The sequence below is a fragment of the Balaenoptera physalus genome (assembly GCF_965194825.1).
Source record: "Balaenoptera physalus genome assembly, chromosome: 4".
NCBI classification, from domain to species: Eukaryota; Metazoa; Chordata; class Mammalia; order Artiodactyla; family Balaenopteridae; genus Balaenoptera; species Balaenoptera physalus.
The window spans coordinates 127,867,830-127,884,620 of record NC_138891.1 but is presented as its reverse complement, the minus strand read 5'-3'; the positions used below and the strand labels follow the sequence as shown (position 1 = coordinate 127,884,620).

The 16,791-nt window shown below is 38.6% G+C and overlaps 2 protein-coding genes across 7 annotated transcripts in view; one reads left to right on the top strand and one right to left on the bottom strand.

Annotated features, from left to right (window-relative positions):
- Positions 1 to 16,791, bottom strand: part of LOC309660103 (uncharacterized protein) — a 293,525-nt gene that overhangs the window by 4,084 nt on the left and 272,650 nt on the right. The window contains exon 1 of one of the 5 annotated variants that reach the window (XR_014263135.1): positions 1,802 to 10,983. The exons of 3 other annotated variants lie outside the window; for them this stretch is intronic. The gene's annotated coding sequence lies outside the window, so the exon portion shown is untranslated. Of the gene's footprint in view, positions 1 to 1,801; positions 10,984 to 12,019; positions 12,976 to 16,791 lie in introns of those variants that run through there. One more of the 5 variants, XM_082460654.1, reaches the window with a different exon arrangement.
- The window catches only part of CYYR1 (cysteine and tyrosine rich 1), a 137,832-nt gene that overhangs the window by 100,357 nt on the left and 20,684 nt on the right, over positions 1 to 16,791 (top strand). The window lies entirely within an intron of this gene.

The window sequence follows — 16,791 nt, the reverse complement described above, 5'->3', positions numbered from 1 at the left end:
TCACAGTTAGTCCTTAAATCTTCTAAGTCTCAAAACACTCTCATTTGGAAAGGTTCAATGTCTAATTTGAGATGTCCGTAAGCATTTCAGACTTCATGCCAGACTTCTCCCCATCTTCTAGCTGAGAACAGTAGTTGGTGGGTCACCTGTCTTCAGGGAGAGGGGCATGGCCAATTGCTCTCTTTTTTTTTTTTTTTTTTTTAATTTATTTAATTTTATTTATTTATTTGGCTGTGTTGGGTCTTCATTTCTGTGCGAGGGCTTTCTCTAGTTGCAGAGAGCACGGGCCACTCTTCATCGCGGTGCGCGGGCCTCTCACTGTCGCGGCCTCTCTTGTTGGGGAGCACAGGCTCCAGATGCGCAGGCTCAGTAGTTGTGGCTCACGGGCCCAGTTGCTCCGCGGCATGTGGGATCCTCCCAGACCAGGGCTCGAACCCGTGTGCCCTGCATCGGCAGGCAGATTCTCAACCACTGCGCCACCAGGGAAGCCCGCCAATTGCTCTCTTTTCCCACCCATTTCACACCCAGCACTCCCCCCTCCCAGTGCACCCCACCAGTGTGAGAGCTGCAAAGGGGAAGAGAGAAAAGGAAGACATAGGAAGGTTCTGGCTCAGCTCTTGATACGTAACTGGATTCCCGCCCTCTGCTGGGTCCCTCTGACAGCAGCCCCTAGGACTCAGAGCTTCTCCCTTGCTGGCTTGGTGGGCTTGTTGGCATCCATTTCAGGTGGCCCCTGTCCCTTCCCCCTCTACCACCTCTGGCCTTCCATCATCCACTCCACACACAGACTCAGCAGTCTCCCCTGTTGCAGCCCCGCTGCCCCCTGGTGGTTCTCTCAGGACCTAGAACAGCTCCCAGCTGACTCTTTATCCCACATAGCCCACATCTAGTCCGTAGATAGATCGTCACATCCCTTGCCTGCTCTGGACTGAATGTTTGTCCCCTACCTCCAATTCATATGTTAAACTCTAGCCCCCAGTGTAATGGTATTTGGAGGTGGGGCCTTTGGGAGATAATTAGGATTAGATGAGGTCATGAGCCTGGAGACCCCATGGTAGGATTAGTGCCCTTCGAAGAAGAGGAAGAGACACTAGAGGTTTCTCTCTCTGCCATGTGCGGACACAGTGAGAAGGCAGTCATCTGTAAGACAGGAAAGGGCTCCTTGATCTTGGACTTCCCAGCCTCCAGAATTGTGGGAAAATAAACGTCTGTTGTTTAAGTCACCCAATCTATGGTATTTTTTACAGCAGCCTGTGCTGACTAAGACACTGCCCTGTGTTTGGCTGGGGTAAAAATTCCCCAGACCCAGCCCTTTTACCCCTTTTCCCTTCACTGCCATAGACCCCTCCTCTGGCCAGAAAATACTGCATTCTGTTCATTTTTTCCTCCCTTTCCAATTTTCCTTCAAATTGCTCAAGACCATAATTCTTCTCCTTCAGCCAGTCTGGTCCATTCACTGGTATTTTGGCATTCCATGTGCATTCAGACCAAGCAGCTTTTCACTAATACAACCTCCTGCCTGTCTGCCCAACTTCATTTCCAGTTTCACTCGTGAATGCCCTTAGATCCTGCTCTACTGGACTTTTGCAGTGTCCCAAATGCCCTGTGTTCTCTCCCTCCTCCAGTGTCTTTCTCTTGCTTTACTGTATTTGTTTCCTATGACAGCTGTTACAGATTACCAAAAACTGTAGCTTAAAACAATAGAAATTTGTTTTCATAGTTCTGGGGGCAGAAGTCTCAAATCAAGGTGTCAGCAGGGCTGTGTTTCCTCTAGAGGCTTTAGGGAAGAGATTTTTCTCACCTTGTCCAGTGTCTAGTGTTTGTTGACATTCCTTGGCTTGTGTTCAGACTTCTGCCTCCGTGGTCACATTGCATTCTCCTCTTCCGCCCGTCAAATCTCCCCAGTGTGTCCTTCATAAGATGTTTGTCATTGGAGTTAAGAGTCCACCCAGATAATCCAGGATGATCCCTTGATCTCAAGATCCTTAATTTAATTACATCTGCAAAGGCCCTTTCCAAATAAGGTAATGTTCACAGGGTCTGGGAATTAGGACATGGACATATCTTTTGGAGGACCACCATTCAACCCACTATGCTTGGCAGTGCCTTTTCTCACCTACCAACTGGTATCCCTGTCTCCACTCTTGTCTCAGGCAATCCCTTTGTCATTGTCACTGACATCCTCCTGAAACACAACTGTCTTCTTGCCACTGATGCCCCTGTTTTATAGTCTCCCTTTTACCATGGTTTTCAGGGCCCTTCATGACCTCATTGCTGTTTAGCTCCCCAAGCCTATCTGCAGCCATTAGTCAAACAGCTTCCTACCATCAAAGCTGTAGACAGTACTTGCTCTACTGATCTTTTCTCTCTTAAAATGTGCCCTTTTCTCTCCCGATTTCCCACAGGTTGTTGCCTCTTCATGAATCCTTTGTTTTCTTTCTTGACTAATTTACCTTTCAAATCTCATTTTAATTACAACTTCCTTAATATTCCTACATATCTTATTATCTAGCTGTCTTTCTTCCATGGTAGAGGTCAAAGCAGATGCTTTCTGGATCACTATTGTGCCCACAGCTCCTAGACAAACAGATGAATAGGTACTTCCTCCATAGCTGATGAATATATGAAGAGATACGTTCCTCACTCTTTTTTCAATAACATCAAATGTAAAAGATGGGAATCTTGTCAAACTGATGCCAAATTTAGCTGCTTAGAGTTTAAAACCAAATGAACATATATGATATAAATGAAATGGGAACTCAACTTGAGATCCAATTTAGACATTTTAATTCGGCGGAGGGCATAAAATCAATATTTACACGTGGGTCTCCTGAAAGACCCATGTTTTGCTTGTCTTTCAGTGTAGAAAAGAATGTGTGTTTCTTAGGCATTTTGAAACATAATGTTTAGGAGCCTTGATCTTAAATTGATTAATTCCCCCAAAAGCAATTAGTTTCACATTATCATGCTGTCAGAGGGAGTATGTATGATGCTTTCTGAGGTTGGTCTTGTGGACGTAAGCCACACTTCACTGAGTCCATGGCATTTAAATAACTTGAACTTAAAATAGTAAAAGACGAAATTATATTTCTTAGCCCCATGTGATACTAGAATTTCCCTTAGGGAACAGTAAAAGAAGCAAAGTAGTAGCAGAAGGGAAAAATAAAGGTCAAGATTTATAGAATAGAGCCGAAAGTTTCTGCAACCATTTTTCTTTGTACACATGCTTCTGATAGCCCTCTTGCTAGCTGATTTGCTTTTAAAAAATGACCTTGTCTTTCTTACAGAATCGAATCCAAATTCTTGTTAAAGGGTCTATTTTATGTTCTATGAATTGAGTAATGCAAGATTGATGAAACAATCTTTGAAATCATGAACTAGTGAATTGATTGGCATAATTCCAAACAGTTTACATAAAATAAGTTATTGGTGTTGTTCCCTGGAATTTTTATGATTTAGATTTCCTGATGAGGGTACATTGGTTAGGAAAGGGCTCATTTGCAAATTAAAGCTGAGCAAATGTGAGAATATTTTAAGGACCAGTCAAAATTATTAAGACTGTTGGCTTTGATTTCAAGTAAAGAAGAAAAAAATAAAAAGCCTTGATGCCAGTAAATTGAGTACTTTTAGTAACTTTCCTACATCATCAAAACCAAGTAATTAATATGTTAGTGTCCAACAAATGCCTTTCATTACTAGTAGATATTTTCAAGTTTGTCATTCCACTGGACCTTAGTGGTCCAAAAACAGGAGAAATTTGAGGAACAGTTATAAACAACTAAAGGAAATTAAGGTACACATTGCCATTAAGATTCACTCACATCTGATAGGAAATTAATCTTTCTTGCTGAATGTGGGGTAGGTCAGCAATAGAACAGGGCATTGGAAAAATAAGAGGTCTGAACCAACTGGCAATTTCTAGGTTGCTGAACCAAATTTTCTCCCCATTTGGGAAGCACTGATCTGCCTATTTTCACAGAATCAAACATTTATCAATTGTTCAGTTTCTTTATTTCTATAACATTTTGTTAATATTTTACTAGTTTTGTATATTACCAATCAGAAATATTTTTCTATGCTGAATATTCATGTGTACACCCATGATTTCTTCCCTTATTTTAAGTGCATTTAGTAGACTGAGAATATGATATGGAATGAGGACTGAAAAGAAAATAACAGTAATATTCATAATGATATTTATTCTGTGTAAGTTCTGTAGATGGAAATGTTTTGACTTAAATCACTATCTCTTTTTTGTTGAGAAATTGCTGCTAAAATCACTTCTTTTGCCAATTTCACATATCTGAGTCCACTTGGTGTTTCTTTCCCCTGAGCTCTATCCTTCGCCTCCTAAACCAATTTCAACGAAGACAGAAAGCTTTTAGGCAGCTTTAGGTCTCTTTGTTACTCCAACTCATTGATTCCTAATTCTGGCTCTATATTAGCACAACCAGGGTAACTTAAAAAATATAATGTCTGGATCTCATCCCCAGAGATCCTAATTTCATTGATTTGGTTTACAGGTGTCAATATTTTTGTGTGACTTAATTTCAATCTAACATGAAGCCAGAATTGGGGACCAGCCTTCACTCTGAGGCAACATCAGATTGGCTCTCATATTCTTTACCAAATCAGGTGCCTTGTGGGTTCCATTCACCTCTGTCACTCGAGGAGCCTGAGACCCACACCTGATTCCTTACAAGTTTCATCTGTTTTAGGAGGCAGTATTTCCAGGGCCCACCACGGGACTTATATTTTGTTGCCTGAGTTGAAACCACTTATGATGTCTCATCCTGATGACGAAATTCTTGCGCCCAAAACAGAAGCTCAGAGACGTCAGGTCACAGAGGTCGTCAGTGGTGGAAACAAGATTTATACCTTGGTATGCTGAATCCACATCCCGTGCTCTGAGTCACAACACCGATGCCTCCGTCAGGATAGCTAGGCTATGCTGCAGAAACAGATAAACCCGGAAATCTCAGTGGCTCAACCCAACGCCATATTATTTTTTGATCACATCAGCAGCTCACCTGTGTGGCTCTCCCTGACGCCATGGCTCAGGGACTCCGCCTCCTTCCATATTGTGGACTCACCATCCCAGAATCCTTTGCTTCCAGCCACCCAGGCTGGGGTAGTGAAAGGAGGTGAGGAAGGAACACCACCTCTTAACCGATCTTGACAGGAAGTGACGCATCTCTTCCTTCAGTATTCTGTTGGGGAGAATTAGTCACACAGCCCCTCCCTTCCAAGATGTATGGACAGCTGGGAAATGTAGAGGAGCAGGTAGCTCTTACTGTCTCCACAGCAACGCTGCTGCCAGCACTCATCTGCCTTAGATGGACCTGTGGAACTAAAGATTATGACCCTCTTAATTCTCTGTTTCTGTGTTTCTTCTTGTTGGATCCACCTCTCTGCCCAGTCTGCAGTAATTTGGTCAGAAGAATCTTGACTTTATGGTGATGACCCACACTGTAATTTGCTATTCTGTCCATCCACACAGGTAATATAAGTTACTTAAGTAACTACTGTTTACCTCATCCCATCAGACTACACAGCTTATGTTGGCTAGTTATCTTCTCCCCAGTAAGAGAACTGTCATTTTTGGGGCCACTCCTCCTAAATTTTAACTGTACTATTAGATGCAACAGGATGAAGTCTGCCTAAAAAGAGACAATACTGATGTAATACCACTCTAGTGGTTCAAACCAAGCATAATTCCCTCCCTGTATGTTGCATGGCTATAAGAGTGAGTAGCTCCCTGGCCCATTGGAATTTCAAAGAATACAGTGAAACATTCAAGCACATTATAATAGCTGCTCCTAAAATTGCAAGAATCCATCTGATTTTTTAATCTTTTATTCTCTCTATTTAAAAAAATCATGTAAAATGTCTTCCACACCAACTGTTGTGTCATGGTATAGCTATTTTTGCCAAGATCTTTGAGACAAAACTATGACTTTCCAAAGTAGACATAATTAATAAAGAGTTGGCTTGATAATATGCATGAGTTCATGCAGTTATAATTACTCACTTAAAATACTGAATACTACCTTGATGATTTTTACATCTCCACAGACTTGAGATTGTTGCTTATACTGACAATAAATGAGATAAGAATTATTGAGAAGAGGTATTCTCTTTCTGTCTCAGATATTGGAGGTGATGTTGCGGAAGAGACTTGTATGAATAAATATAGCTTAAATTACAGTTAGCCAATATTCATTTTCTTGGACTGTAATTAATTATCACACTGAATTTTAACTTGCTTCTAATCTTTCTTCAGTGTTCATTAGGTTGAGATTTCCACCTCTGCTTTGCTTTCCTTTCTTGAACTGCAGCAGCTGTATTATTAAAGTGGAATTTCTGCTAATTAGTTGTGGTACTGGGGAGCTGGAGGGGACATCGGGCATCATCTGATCCAATTAAGATTCTAACTGCACAAAGACTTGGATTGGAAGATCAGACTGCATGAAGCAATCTAAGAATAACTCAAAGACTATTATTTTTAATTTATGTTTTACAGAGGTTTAAGGACATGCATTTCAGAGAAGGGCAATTAAGAGTTCACTGATTAGACAAATAAAACAAACCTCCTATCTATGCATGCTCATTATGCTAAAAGTTTACGTAATGCAATATTAAAGAGTATATATGCTTTTTATAAACATACTCATTTTTGGAAAACACACTTGGTTGAAATCAGACCAGTAGACAACAAGGGTAAGCAAAGTTTATCTCCTGCCCTCTGACACCTTCTGGGCCTGACACTTCCCTTCTTTCCTATGAAAGGTCAGAGCTTTCCCTCTGCAGAGGTCCCTTCTTTGAGAGAGATAAGAGATCTGGTAAACTAAATCTACGGAAGTGTCCCACAGTTACAGGGAATTATTCAGTAATGGAAAAGATGCCTCCAGACTTAGTGACTTTTAAGTGCTGGGAGTGTCCAAGAGCTTTGCATGCCTGCGGATAGCACAGAGTTATAATAAGCTTTTAGGAGTTTGAATTTGATGACCTGAAGGCACCGATAACTTTACCTTCCATGTTATATGTTCTGAGTTTTTGAACTCCCTCCTCCCCACCTTCTTCCCCTGCCCCACTTTCATTGTCAGGTTCAGTCTTTCACCACGTTTTGCCCAGATAATTACAATGGTCTTTCAATAGGACCACTTGGGTACAGCCTGGTACCCATTAAATCCACTCTTCACGTTATTCTTAGATTGACCCATGCTTGCAGGTTTTCACTTATTTTTCCATTCATTCCAATAAAAAGGTCAAGTTCTTTACAGTGTTATTGAAGATCCTCCTGATTGCCCCCCCAAACCCCTGCTTTTCCTCCAGCCTCATCTGCGTCTTTTCTATTTCAGCAACTCTCAATTTTTCATGGTCCCTTAAACATGTCACAGTATCTTACATTCCTATGGCATTTATACCTTGTTCCTTTGATCTTAAATGCGTTTCTGCTCTAATCCCCTCAATCTCCATTGATTAATTCCTCATGTTCCTTTAAGATTCAGAAGGGGTTACCTCCTTCAGGAATCCATCCATCCTCAAGCACCCCCCAAACATGTATATACACCTGCACCTTCTTTCAGTGATATACACTCTCACACACACCCATCTCTACTCACACACACACTCGCACATTTGCTATCCTCTGCTGTCATAGAACCTACTCCATGCTTCCCCTGTTTGCAATCAATGCTGTGCATTATAATTATTTACATACGTGCGAATGTGTCTTCCCCAGGCTCTGTCCTCCTTGAAACGCTAACATATATCTAGGAAATACTCAAATATGTTTAGTGTTATATAATTGAAGATTCTTTGAAATAAGGTCTTTCAAAACATGGCCACTAGAAATCCTTAGAGTCCCAAACCTCTGTATTTGTCTAAAGTTACTTTTCTGACTTTCTGGTACCACATATATATTTAGGTGAAAGATGAACAGAACTGAGATTTGTCTCTATCTGTCCTTCATTCTTTTTTTTTTTTTAACATCTTTATTGGAGTATAATTGCTTTACAATGGCGTGTTAGTTTCTGCTTTATAACCAAGTGAATCAGCTATATATATACATATATCCCCGTATCTCCTCCCTCTTGCGTCTCCCTCCTACCTTCCCTATCCCACCCCTCTAGGTGGTCACAAAGCAGGGAGCTGATCTCCCTGTGCTATGTGGCTGCTTCCCACTAGCTATCTATCTTACATTTGGTAGTGTATATAAGTCCATGCCACTCTCTCACTTCGTCCCAGCTTACCCTTCCCCCTCCCCGTGTCCTCAAGTCCATTCTCTACGTCTGCGTCTTTATTCCTGTCCTGCCCCTAGGTGCCTCAGAACCATTTTTTTTTTTAGATTCCATATATATGCATTAGCATACGGTATTTGTTTTTCTCTTTCTGACTTACTTCACTCTGTATGACAGACTCTGGGTCCATCCACCTCACTACAAATAACTCAATTTCGTTTCTTTTTATGGCTGAGTAATATTCCATTGTACATATGTGCCACATCTTCTTTATCCATTCATCTGTCGATGGACACTTAGGTTGCTTTCATGTCCTGGCTATTGTAAATAGAGCTGCAATGAACATTGTGGTACATGACTCTTTTTGAATTATGGATTTCTTCATTCTTTATAATCCCAGCTTACAGCCGTAAACTCAGACTTGGGCTTGGAATCCTAATGTCAGCTATACAAAGTTATCTTGTGTGTGAATGACTGTGTCATTGTTTGCCAAATTCTTGCCTCTGCTCCTGAATTGACCACCTCTATTTCCCCCACGTGTTTCTGCATTGGTTACATAGAGCAGGTCTGGAGACAGGCATTTGACCCAAGCGGGGCTAATCATGGTATTCTTGGCCTTGGCCAAGTGGACTGTTCTATAGGAGGGTCCCCAACTCCACCTGAGCCATTCACATTCCTTCTCTGGGATTGAATCTACTGTAATGAGACATGATTGAAATCAGTTTTCCTCTCATGGATAATTATACAGCATAAAACTCAGAAACTGTTTGTAGCTATTTGATTGATGAAGAAAGCAAGAATAACTCAAGCCAAAAAGTACCCTTTAAGAACTGATTGGTTTGCACTTATCTCCACTGATCAAATTTTCTGAACAAATGCCCAATTCCTATGTTAGATTCGTAAAATGAGTTCAATGAAGATCAAATGCATATAATAATAGTAATATTAATAGTAGCAATTAAATGTTTTTTCCAGATATATATGATCATATATGAACATATTTAATTTTAATTTAGCAAAACAAGAATCTGAGTGAAGATTCCCTGAACTATATTACTTGACATACTCTGTATACTGGGTGGATTCCAAATGTCATGATCTGATTAGCTGTGATGAGGACGTATTGCTTGTTAATGACTTTGAGAATCATTAAAGTGAGTGTGAGGCTAGATTCTATGAGGCAGCCAAAGTGTGACCGTTCTGATCAACCACATTAGGCTGCTGCAGGTGAGGTTGTGAACAAGACTTTCAGAGAGGTGAGATCAGGCAGCCTTTCTTGGGTCTGGGCAGCCCCAGACTGAGAGAGTTGTGTGCAGATAATAAATGTCAGAACTGAGCAAATCATTGGCAGGACCAGAATGGAGACTTCCCGCAGATGGTGATCAGTTGCAGGTTTGTCTCGGCAGAGGATGGGGACTTGCTAGGGTCCGGGAAGAGGACCACAGTTGTCTGAGTGGGCTGGCTACCTTGTAATGTATAGTCTAGCAGTTGACAGAGCCACATGTGAAAATACTGTATTTGGTGGCCCATGGTCTCACTGCCAGGGATCCATTACATCATCAAGGTCTGTTACCTGTTTCAGCAGTTAATCTGGAAAGGTTTACAACCTCCACCCCAGTCCTATGGGAACCTTATTAAATTTTCAAATGTCTAGGCCTAAAAGGTAGTTGCTGTTCTGCCAGGTCAATAATTATATAAGCCTCCATATTTATTTGAAACTCTCCATGCTGGAGTCAATGGAAAGAAAATCGGATTATTCTGAGGGTTCTGATTTTCATAATCAGATTCAGTCTCTTAAATCTTACATGCTCTCAGGACTTAAATCTCAACAAATGGATTTTTAATAGAAATCCTTAGAGTTAGTGTTAAAAAAAAAAAAAACAGAAAGGGTTTGTGATTTTTTTCTACTTAAAATATGATAAAAAGTTATACAGGAAGAAAAAGAAGACAGTCCTGTCTAAAGTAAACATCATAAGCAAGTTAAGGTAATTAGCTCAGTGTGAAGTTTCAGCAAAGGTCACTTCAAAGGGTGAACTGTGCCAAAGCATTATAAATGTAAGTCTAGAAGTAATTGGGAAATTTTTAGGTTTAGAAGGCAGAAGGCAAGGAAACCTGTGTGGCTTGCCTTCTGCCTGTACCTACTTAAATCTAGTTTATGATTCCATGTCTCATTTATTCTTCATTTCAAGACATTTTTATGGACTGTATATGGTACAGCAAGGGGCATTCATCCACATGGAAGATATTCCGCACTCCTGCCTCTCATTTACTACCCAATTCAATCAGTCATCAGCTCTCAAGGTTTCAATTTCCCAAACATTCCAGGAATCCTTTCTCTCCTCTTCTTCTCTGCTTCCTAAGGAGACTTTGTTCATCTTTATATGCCTCGTGCTCACGAGAGTGTCTGGCACAGCAGATAGACTCTATAAATGTTTGGTGAGTGGATGAAAGAATATGAGCAAGGCAGTCCACTGCCATATAAACAGCTCTGGGGTGAAAATTAGGATCGCTGAGCTCTATTCTTTACCACGAAACTAACTAGAAGATCGTTATTTTAGCCTCTCATGGATTTGATTTTTTCACCTGCAAAACAAGTGGGTTGAATTCTATTTCACAAAAGCATACTCTGGGTCAAAAAACTATTATATGCAAGTAAGAAGTATTAAGAAATCACTACTATTCTCTTGAGTTTATTACATTCATTAAAAAAAAAATGTTCTCTTTTGCTGAGTATGATCAATTTTTTTTTTAATTATTATTTATTTATTTATTTATTTCTTGGCTGTGTTGGGTCTTGGTTTCTGTGCGAGGGCTTCCTCTAGTTGCGGCAAGCGGGGGCCACTCTTCATCGCGGTGCGCGGGCCTCTCACTATCGCGGCCTCTCTTGTTGCGGAGCACAGGCTCCAGACGCACAGGCTCAGTAGTTGTGGCACACGGGCTTAGTCACTCCGCGGCACATGGGATCTTCCCAGACCAGGGCTCGAACCCATGTCCCCTGCATTAGCAGGCATATTCTCAACCACTGCGCCACCAGGGAAGCCCCTGATCAAATTTTTTAATTATTTTATTGACTTAGTCTTCTATGCCTGGAGATAGTGGCCTTTCAAAATCTCTCTTTTTGTTTAGTATCCCATACATGCCTCTAAAATCCTTGAAGACAGGTACCATGTATCACTCAACTTTGCATCCCAGCACCCAGAATAGTGCCTAGCACATGGTAGATAACCGATATATATTTCATGAATAAAGTGATGACTGTTAATTATCTAGCGATAGCTGTTTAAAATTACAAGCATAATGACTGAGGAATAAATCAAACATCTCAAGGCCATAACTGGAAAATTCAACCAATTTAAGTGTGGGTCAATACTACCTGTCCAAATATTGTTGTTAAATAAACAATGAAATGAATCACATTTGTGAATATTGCAAAAAACGTTTCTGGAAACTTCTGTAACTAGAGTGACTGAATTTAAATTTTGACTTACACTATGTTATGCTGTGCTATCTCAAGGCTATACTGACAGCTAATCAGATCATGACATTTGGAATGCACACAGTATACAGACTATGTCAAGCAATATAGTTCAGGGAATCTTCACTCAGATTCCTGTTTTTCTAAATTACAGTTAAATATATTCATATATGATCATATATATATATATGGAAAAACATTTAATTGATATTATTAATATTATTTTATTATATGCATTTGATCTTCACTGAACTCACTTTACAAATCTAACATAGGAATGCATATTATATGCATTTGATCTTCATTGAACTCACTTTACGAATCTAACATAGGAATCTAACATAACTTGTTCAGAAAATTTGATCAGTGGAGATAAGGGCAAACCAACCAGTTCTCAAAGGGTACTCTTTGGCTTGAGTTATTCTTGCTTTCTTCATCAATCAAATCATTTACTATCGCACATCAGTGATAAAGCGTTTTCGTGCAGGTCACCCTAGCCTTCACAGCACATTCAAGGCCATTTTTTATTCTCATTTTGTATACCTCTTTGACATCTAGGCAACGTAGGGATTTTTTTGAAGGTCTTTCACTGAATCATACAAGTTTAACTCTACCTAAGATGGAAGATAAGTGATCTCAATTTAATAGAAGTTGAATGCAGTCTCATGCTTTCTTGGTTCTGGTATGCTTTTTTGGAACCTTTTCCCAGGGATCTCAGAGTACCTGTGGGCTCCTTAGAACTATTTCCACGTGAAATATTTCTTTTTGTTTACCCAGTGTGCTTATTGGAGCAAAGAAGTTGTATTAGGTAAGATTAGGTCAAGCAGTGTAGCTCTCTCTCACACACACACTTAAACTAAAATAATAGAGGTTTTAATAAATTTTTAAAAAAACAGTGTGTTTCTGTCTTATGTAAAGGAAACCTAGATATAGGCAACTTGGGAGTGATATAGCATCTCCAAGTAGCTGTTAGGGATGCATACTCCATCAAATTCATACCTCCTGCATCTCTAGGTGGACTATCCTCATGGTCCTACATGGAGACGAGAGCTCAGCCACCACACCCACATTTCAGAAAGCAGGATGGAGGGTAAGATAAGGAGGAAGGGACAAAAATCCCTGAGTCAGTAAATGAAGTAAATTTAAACATTTAGAGAAAAATTAGTTTCTAATTTTATTATTCTGAGGACTACAGAAAAGTTACCTATAAAGCCCCAAGGATGAAGATATGCTGAATGATGTTATTAGAGAGAAGGACTAAAATGAAAAAAAAAAGGCAAAATAAACATCTTTAACATATCTGAATTTTACAGGATTTTTTTGCAAGTAATATAGACTTATTGGGAAAATCACATGAATTGGTGTTTCTACTCTTCATACGCATTTAACACATGGAATTGTAACAATATTTAGCAATAATTTAACCACTTGAAGTTATAGTCATCTTATTTGATATATATATAAATGTATATGTAGATAAATAGGTAGAGATAGATACAGATTCAGATATAGATACAGATATTGATATATTTAGTTCTGGGGACCTACTATTATTCATTAAAGTGACAGAACTAAATACTCTCCATATTGAAAACCATACTCCATTGAGCTTGTTTTTCTAGTCTTACTCTTCTGTATTGATTTATTGAAGCAACAACAAGGAAAATGCATCATTTCTAAATTAAGCCAGTAAGAGTTTTGCTAAAGTTATAGACTTTATAAATTGTGAATAGGTGTAGAATAAAATATGGGTTTTGAAGATTTTGAGCATGAAAATATTGTATTACATATTTTAATGCACTGGCTGAAAGAACAATTATTGAGCTAATGAAAGAGTCTGAAGAAGAATTTTGCCACGTTTTATTTTTCTCATGTGTGCTTTTTCCTTTCACCCCAACAGTTGAAATGATATTTTTTCATTGTTTTAATTAATCACTTATGGATTATTATAAATATATAGGATTATTTAATATTTCCTCTTTAATAGAAAGATAAAATGCTTTTGCTGCATTTATGACTTTCTTTTCATTCTAATAGTAAATGAACTCATTTTAAGTTTATTCTTTTGAAATTGTAGGCAGTCATTCCAGAAAACTCTCTTCTAAAAGTTTTCTCACTTAATGTACTTCTTAAAAACTCTTATCTTCATTTGAAAAGTTTCTCCTAATGGAAATATTCTATAATTCTTCCTGCATCTTATGTAGGCATCAAATATCTCTGTGGCCATTTTTTCCTATTTAATAGAGACATATTATTAAATTATTGCATGGAATATTCATAAGTCCTTTGTATAAAATGCATTTGTAAATTGGTCATGTCAGAGAAAGAAGAGAAATAATCTAATGGCATTCTTTGCATATTTACTCTTTACCTTAAACATTAATAGTAAAACCATGTCAAGGTATCTATTTCTAAGTTGCTGTATAGCAGTACCAAGGTTAAAATGTGTTGTAATATTATTGTAACAATTGCAACATTATCAGCATCTTTTTTACTTATGAAAAGCTATTTATGGAATGAAATATATTGTCTCTGAGCCTTGCTATAAACCCCAGTTTCATAGTATATTAAAGCCACTACAAGTACATTTAATATCTTGATTATAAAGTCTCATTTTGGTAACATTTCAATCCATAATTTTGTTCGAAATTTTTTTATTATCTGCAAATGGTCAAAAACCATCCATGGAGCTAAACAATACACACTGATACTTAGATGTGTCCACAAAGATTTTTGGAGAACAGAGAAGAAAGCCTGTGGGGTGTCTTTCCTCTTGACACCAACCAATTCTCATATCAGCTGGGTGTTCCTACAGTTCAATTTAATTCTGACGCACACTACCTGGAGAGAGTGTCAGACTCCACAGGTGTAACGGTTCGGTCCCATAAGACTGCCCTTATTTAGGATGCCAGTCACAAGTATTGAGTCCCCAGGTTATACACACATCCATGCAACTTGACTACAAAGTCAGGGATCCCCCCAACCCCTTCCTTCAGGTTTGACTAATTGTTAGAACAACTCATAAGACTCAGAAAAATGCTTTACTTACTATTACCAGTTGATTATAAAGGATACAACTCAGGAACAGTCAAGTAGAAGCGATACATAAGGCAATGTATGTGGGGAGGGGCATGGAGGTTTCAGACCTGCTCTGCCCTCTCCAGGTGCTCCACTCTCCTGGCACCATGATGTGTCCATCAACCTGGAAGTTCTCTGAACCCCATCATGTAGGGGTTTTTATGGCGGTATCCTTGTGTAGGCACGATTGATTAAATCACTGACCATTGCTGATTAACTCACTGACAATTGTTGATTAACTCAGCCTCCAGCCCTGCCCCAATCTCTGGAGGTCAGAAGTGGGACTGAAAGTTCCAACCCTCTAATTATGCTTTGGTCTTTCTGGAGACCAGTCCCCCTGCTAAAGTTATCTAGGGGCCCCCAAACACCAGTCATCTCATTAGCATACAAAAGACACTTTAATCACTTCAGAGATTCTAAGGGTTTTAAAAGCTTTGTGCCAGGATCTTGGGGCAAAGACTAAATATTTATTTTTCATTATACCACAAAACATGAGTAAGTTTTGTATTGAAATAGCATCAGAAATGTACTAGAGTAAACAATATTAGTAGTGGCAATCAAAAGAATATTCAGACCTTGTAACTCTTGTGAGTTTCTCATTAATGGAATTAAAAGAGCTTCCAAATACCATTAAATGTTAGATTTTTCAGTACAAATTGTCTGGCCTGTGCTACCACTTGCTTTGTTACAATATCATTATTGACGTAATGTTTTAGAAAACGTCATCTAGGGAAAGGCAGCATTAATTTTTTCACAAGTGAAATAAATCAGATTTCAGTACTTTTTCTACAAAGAGCAAGATGGTAAATATTTTAGGCTTTGTGACCATGTGGTCTCTGTCACAACTACTCATCTTTGACATTATAGCACCAAAGCGGTCAAACAACAGGTAAACAAATGTGTTTGGCTTTGTTCTGATTAAACCTTATTTACTGAAACAACTTGTGGGCCCCATTTGGCCCATGGCCATAGATTGCCTACCCTTGGACTAAAAATTGACCAAAAAAAGTCATTCACTATGATAAATAATTATAATGGATAGTTTAAAAGAATAATTTGTTTATATAACCTTGGATTTTTTGTCTGGTGATTCTTGTATGTAACCAAAACACTAAATGCTTTTGTTTAGAACTGAGCTCACACAAAATTATTAAAGGCACAAAAAGATAATTACTTGTGAAATTGTAATAAAAGGTGTTGCAGTAGCCTCCTGAAAACAGAAATTCCTCTTTGCATATACATTTACATGAATTATGCTTTATAGTCCAAAATATCAGCAGTTAAAAAAGAAAGAATTAACAACATCAAAAAGAAGTTATATTTTGTTCTTCTCCCAAGAAAAATGCCCTTTCAGGTTTGATTTGAATAGGGAATTAACACATGCCTTTAGGAAATACTTTCATTACAGAGAAAGAATTTTGTGGGTGATGATAGTTCCTAACAGTTTAATAATTGTGGGTAAGGTTAGCTTAATTTGTGTATTTATTAAAGATTTTTGAGCACTTTTAATATGTATAGGAAAAGGTTCAAAATCAGAGGAGATATATATATGTAGATCAATGGCAATGTTTTTCCCTAAAAACCCAACTATGTTTTTAAGGATATTCATCACATTTTTAATCTTTTCTATAAAAATGTTTTTATATTATGCTTTAAAAAATCACTTTACAATTTTAAACAATACCATTTATTGCAATATTTTATTTTTTCAGAGTAGATGTACATTTCCCTATTCCTCCCTCTGTGTACAACTTTAAAACCCTAAATATTATACATAAAACAAACAAGAAAATTCTGAAAGGTGAAGAGAAGAAGGCAGAGCAGCTAGGAACTTCGTGGGCTGAAGAACAACATGACAGTGAGCTCCCTGGGTTTTCTTTTTGCCTCATTTCTCCCAGGTTTGTAGATAAAGAAGCTGGCAACCCATAAACACCAATAGGAGCAGACAGTAAAAACCCCAACAAAGGCCTGATCTCTGCAGCCAAAGTCCCCAGA